Here is a 6492-nt window from a genome sequence, read left to right on the forward strand (position 1 = left end):
TTGAGTCAATTGGTGAACTTTTTGCATTTAATGTATCTTCTTTGGATTTTGGTAAATCAGTTCCTTGTAAAGTTGAGTCTCCGGGCATTTCCGGACCTAAGTAATTTTTCCCTGAACGAAGAGTGATAGCCTTTACATGCTCTTTCGGATTTTCTTCCGTATGGCTGGGAAGACTTCTTTTCGGGATGGAATTGATTTAGCAATCTGTCCAATTTGAACCTCCAAATTATGGATGCTAGATGAGTGGTTTTTAATAAACTGATCGAATTTATTTTCGATCCGTTTAAAACCATCGTCGTGATTACTTATTTTTCCACCGATAGCATCTATAAATTTGTCGATTTTAGAAGATAAAGTGCTAATCGTATCTCTTGATTGATTTTGATAATTATTGGTACGATTTTGATTAGCATTTGCATTATTATTATTATCTTTCCAATTAAAGTTAGGATGACTCCTCCATCCAGAATTATAAGTACTAGAATAAGGATTATTAGTATGGTTTTGCCCTTGGACAAAATTTACCTGTTTGACCTCACTCATACCTTCATAATCCACATCCGTTTGGACTGGATTACCGTTGGCATCGCATGGTGCCATAAACCTATCAATTTTGTGCGATAAAGCAGAAAATTGGGCTTGTAACATCGCGACTGAATCAAGATTCACTATACCTTTAACTGACGATGTGTTTGAGGATGATGGTTTCGCCACCGGTATGTTTCCACATTCCGCGGGCCACATACTGCTGTTTATTGCCATTTCCTCCAAAAGTTCTCTTGCTTGGGCTGATGTTTTCTTCATAAATAATCCTCCCGATATAGCATCTAATGAACCTCTAGTTGTAGGATTTAATCCATTATAAAATGTTTGCATTAGAAGTGCATCAGGCAATTAGTGGTGTGGGCATAAACGTTCCCAAGCCTCATAAAGAGTTTCATTATCATTTTGAGAAAAAGATGTTGACTCTTTTATGACTCTTGTGGTTTTTGCTAAAGGAAAATATTTTGACAAAAATGTTTGGGCTAGTTGGTCCCAAGTTTCAAATGTTGTGCCTGTCATAGAAGTTAACCACTCTTTGTCTCTATCCTTCAAAGTGAAAGGAAAGAGGCGAAGTTTGATTGCTTCGGAAGTCACATCAGTTATTTTAAAAGTGTCACAAATTTCTAAGAAATTTGTCAAGTGGGTGTTAGGATTTTCGTTAGGTAACTGTTGAGTGATTTCCGCAAGTGCACGGTTTCGCTTTTAGTAATAAAAAGATATCGATCCCATGGGGAACGTTTTTCAACAAAAACTTATTTAAATGTAGTTTAAATACGATTTAAGGTTTATAGAAGTAGATAATCGTTATTTGAAATTGGTTTTGAAATTGATAGAATAAGAATTAGATTAGAATATGTAGAATGTTAGAAATCAATTCTGTTTTGAGAATGAATTATAAAACAGAAACGTTTAGTGCTTAGAAAAAGAGAATAAATGTATTCGTTTGCATTAAGCAAAAAAACAACTTTAAACTTTGTATAAATTATAAGAATGTAATAACGTAAACTCCTTCAATTAAAAGGCTTTGAACCGCACACAATCCTCCTACGGTCGGGGTTAGATTGCTACCTTAACCAAATTAATTCTCGAAGAATGGATTTGCCTAAGTGTTCAACAAAGTTTCCTTGTAATGATTTTGAATTTAACTATGTTTTAATGAAAACACCAGAACTCACTTCCAATCTTTCTCAGAAGTGCTACATAAAAATATATTGAATTATATGAACTTTATTAGATGAAGTATGAATTTGATACAAGTTTACAGAGAACAAGAAGCAGGGAAGCTTTCGTCGACTTTCAAGTGAACGGGTTGTCAATCCTTTCCTCGAACCTCGTTTAGAGTTTGTCAGGCTCCTAGGTCGTATCCTCTACTTAATCTTCTCGCTGAATCTTCGGAATAGAGATGGGTCGTCTACTACCAAAATGTAAACTAATAAAAACGGATCTTAATCTAAATCTAAATTCTACTGTGTTTATAATTATTTGATAAACAATGTGTGTACATCATATTGCTTTTTACAAAATCGAACTTTTAACTCTGAATTGCTTGACTCAGAATTTCTGCATCAATTCTGTACTAAATCTTAACTCTAAAAAAATTATATTTCAACTCTGAAATCAACTCTTTATTTATAAATGTTGAAGAGTCGGGTTTAAGGGACGTGTCTGCTGCGAAGAGACGTTCTTATCCAATCGAACGGACGCGTTTCTTTGAAAACGAACATGTGCAAATTAGGCTGCCTGAAAATCTGAACTTACCGAGAATGTAAATTCTCGGCCGAGAATGGAGAAACAGATTTTCAGCCTTCGAAATGAAAGGGAGGGAGAGCTGGGCGACGCGTGTCGCGACCGAGAATGGAGGATTCTCGGTCGCGACATGGAGTGTTTTTCTCCGTCTCTGACTTCGTCCTCATCCTTGTTTCTGTGCGTTTGATTTTCATCGTCTTTGACTCCTTTTGTAAGGTTTTTCCTTCGTTTTTGACCTCTTTTCGTTCCTATTTGGATTTTACCAAATATTTAGGTACCTTGCATGAAAGAAACATATTCGAACGTACAAGTACTCTAAATAAATGTAAACAGCACAAATTCGTAGTAAAACTGATGTAAATATTGATGATATTTTAGGTATATTTTGGGCTTAACAAATCTCCACACTTAATCTTTTGCTAGTTCCGAGAAAAATTTCACTCAATTTATTCTTTAACTAATCTCTTTATGAAAATAGAACATTTATCTTTGTATTACTTTTTTTTAAAATTAGTTAAGCCGAAAAGACTAACTTCGAATGGCAAATTTATACGCAAAATATCAAACTAACTAGTATAAATACGATATATCATTCGTCTTGTATTTTCAATTTTAAATTGAAGTATTCGGGACAATATAAGCACGCATGTTATTGAGTCTTTCGTCTCAAGGCATTTCAAAGCACAAAATTTCCTTTCCCAAACCTAAACTATTATATGAAATATGAATTGAATAAGTATTTTGGTTAATTTATTTGCTTAGTTACGTCCGAGATAAGGGTGGTCTCAATCGTAACTTTATATGCTTTTATTTGCTTTGTGTTTGCTTAAGAGGTACCGACCATGCCATGGGTGGACGCAATCGTTACTTTAAACTTAAACACGTTTAATTTTTGCTTAAACATTCCTTCCATACCTCGATTGTGATAAGGGTGGTCGCAATCGTGGCCAAAAGTAAACGGTACTTAATTTTCTTCCCTTTCATACCTCGATTGTGATAAGGTTGGTCTCAATCGTAGCCAAAAGTTAAGAATACGACTAATTGATTTTATGAAATTAAAATTGGGAATAAGAAAAATAGCACATTCATCCTATATTGACTTAAAATTCAACATGTATTATGGCTAAAGTTTCCTTAAAAACTTCAATTGGTGTTAATGTAAGACGAAATTTTAAACCGAGCTAAAAATTGGTAGTTTAATTTAATGCCTATAAAAATTTAAAATAAGATTTATTTTATCATGAGTTTTATGATATAAGATAGAGATTTGAAATAAAGAATTTATTTACTTAAATACATTCACTCGAGACAATTTTACTTAAAATCGCATCGGAGATTTTTTTGAAAAATATGAAAAATATTGCCCGTATAGAAATATTATTTCTAAAGATAATGATAACCTAAAAATAATCATAAGTTAAAATATTTTTAAGCATATGAAAATGTAAAGTTATGAAGAAGAAAAAAAATGTTTAAAAAGAATATCATTCTTGGAAAATAATGTTGCAATATATGTTGCATTTGCATAAAACAAGTGTTGCATTTATAAATGTTGCTTAAAAATAAATTCTTATTCGTTGCATTTATTCGTAAAAAGAATATATGTAATATCTCCTCCCACACTTAATTTGGACCATGTCCTCATTGGTGCAAAAATTGATAAAACACGAAAAATATACAAAACAACAGAGACGGAATAAGATAAAAATGAAATTCATCCAAGAAAATAGAATAAGCATTTATCATAATGAATGAAAAATAAAATTGTACCAAACAAGATAGAAATAAAAATAAAAATATTGTACCAAACATAATTTAAAAACAACAAAATAAATGTGATAGAAAAGATAAAACCTAAACATTAGAAGGTGAATCCGGTGGAGATGGTGAAGTTTCAACGTTTTGACGACGGAAGAACGAGAGCATTCGACGACGGGTGGACTTGTGCTCCCTCCTCAAGTTGTTGAGATTGTCATTCATCACCATATTGTTCTCAACCAAATCATCAATCCGTAAATTCATTTGTCGATTATGTGAATTGATTTGGTTCAAAATCCGCCTTAAATCAACCGGATCATCTTCTTGTGGTGCATGAGCTTGGGGTTGTGCTTGTGGTGCATCTGCCGCTTCCTCCTCCTCTCCTCCTTCTTCGGTACCTACAAATTGGGAACTTGAAGCTCCTCCTCCAATATTACCACGAAGATGGGCAATATGTGACTCATAAAAAACAAAAACCGGAGGAACCGAAGAAACCAATAAGTGAGCTCGTTCAAGAGCCGAAATATTCAAAAGCGGAACATATCCATGGTAGGAAGACATATCATAATCGGCTAATTCTCCACGGGCACCCAAAACTATAGCGGTAATAAAATTACCTAGAGGGACTTGAATGGTGTGAGCCCTCGAAGCACGATACAAATTATCAAATAGCATACCAATGCTATCAACCCTCAAACCTTTCAACAAGCAATCAATAACAAACAAATCCCGAACTTGAATCTTGGAGCTCTCAACACGACCAAACAATGAAAAACTCAAGAATTTGTGAAAGAAAAACAAATAATTGTCCTTAATCATCTTGCTTGAAGTATTTTTCGAATTAAAATAGTCTTGACCCGAAAGAGTATTCCAAATGGGGTCATTATCAAAATCCTTTGGCTTGTCAAAGAAATCACTTGTAGGGAAACCAAACATATTTCACATTGCTTCATAATCAATGGTGTAAGTCACACCATTATTTCTAAAAGAGATAGAAGTCTTCTTCTTATTAATTTTCAAAGTAACCAAAAACTCCACGATGTATTCCATAATGCTAGGAAATCTCATTGAAACAAAAGTTTGTCAAGCTAAAGTATCAAGGTAAGCATTAATCCGAGTAGAGAAGTTTAACTCTCTTACCGAATCAAAGTCAAGGAAGTGCATGTCCACAAATTTTCTCTTAGAATTGGAAAAATGTGTGAAGCGATCGGCCTCTTCCTCGGAAGCTATATCAAAATAAGCCCCACAACGAACATGAAGGCGATTTGCTTCCGTAACTACTGGCTTGTGACCGACGCGCTTGGTTCTAGGCATGATGGTTGGTGTTAGGGTTTGAAAATAGAGAAGAAGAGATGTAGAGAGAATAGCAAAAGGTTGAAGATGAGTTAGGAATGGTAAGGGTTAATTGAATGAAAGAGAAGGTAGATGAAAGGGTAATTGATTGTGAATAGGGTATGAATAAATTGGGAAGAGTAAAAGTAGTGTATTGGGAAGAGTTTAGAGTGAGGGATTGGGTATAAATTGAGGTGATGTGATGTTTGTGTAAGGAATATGTATTTATAGGATTGAATAGAGTGAATTATAAGTAGATTAGGAATAGGAATAGGTCAAATTTAGTGCAAAAATTCGGACTTCCCACGCCTACAGTACGCATGTCGCGACCGAGAATCTGGATTCTCGGTCGCGACACGGCAATTTCAGAGAAAGTTTCTCTCTGAAATTGGCTCGTTTTCGCTGAACTTACCGAGAATATTTAATTCTCGGCCAAGAATCTACCCCTGGTGGCTTAAATTCGCGCGTTTTAACTCCATTCGGTCAATTTCTGGGTAATTATGACCTGAAACTAATTAAAATTGTACATGTACTTAAAAACATAAATGAAAAAGCATTAATTACAAGGAAAACCAACGGTTTATCCTTATTAATTGGAAAATAATGAGACATAAATGCCTTAGTTAGTTTTAATGAATCATTAATGGACATTAAAACATATAAGTTAAATGAATCTTCTTAAATTTAATTAAGTGTAAGTTTATGGGTACATGAATGAATCTTCTTAAAGCGAATGAATGAATTAAAATATGGGTACATGAATCCGTGATACAATAAATCCACGAAATAAGATATAGATACATAAAATTATGGGTAATAAGTTCAAATGAATATATGTGTTAATCTTTTATAGAAGATCATATAAATTCATTAAAAGCATTAGCATGTTCATATTGTAATAATGAATAGTGTTTATTAACATGAAATGGATTTAATAAAGATGGATTGATTATCACATATGAACTGGAACAGATATATAAATCAGAATTAAACTAAGAAATGAACAAAAATGAATTTAATTGAAGAACACATATGTACAGATTGAAATTAAACATATATATAAAGAAAAGTTAATTAATAACAAAACACAAATCAGCCTAAAGATTCTGGGGG

The 6492-nt window shown here is 33.4% G+C and overlaps 1 pseudogene; it reads left to right on the forward strand.

Annotated features, from left to right (window-relative positions):
* Positions 1-880: 880 nt before the first annotated feature.
* On the forward strand, positions 881-981 carry LOC136228320 (small nucleolar RNA R71; annotated as a pseudogene).
* Positions 982-6492: the final 5511 nt, after the last annotated feature.

Source organism: Euphorbia lathyris, chromosome 4 (assembly GCF_963576675.1).
Source record: "Euphorbia lathyris chromosome 4, ddEupLath1.1, whole genome shotgun sequence".
NCBI classification, from domain to species: domain Eukaryota; kingdom Viridiplantae; phylum Streptophyta; class Magnoliopsida; order Malpighiales; family Euphorbiaceae; genus Euphorbia; species Euphorbia lathyris.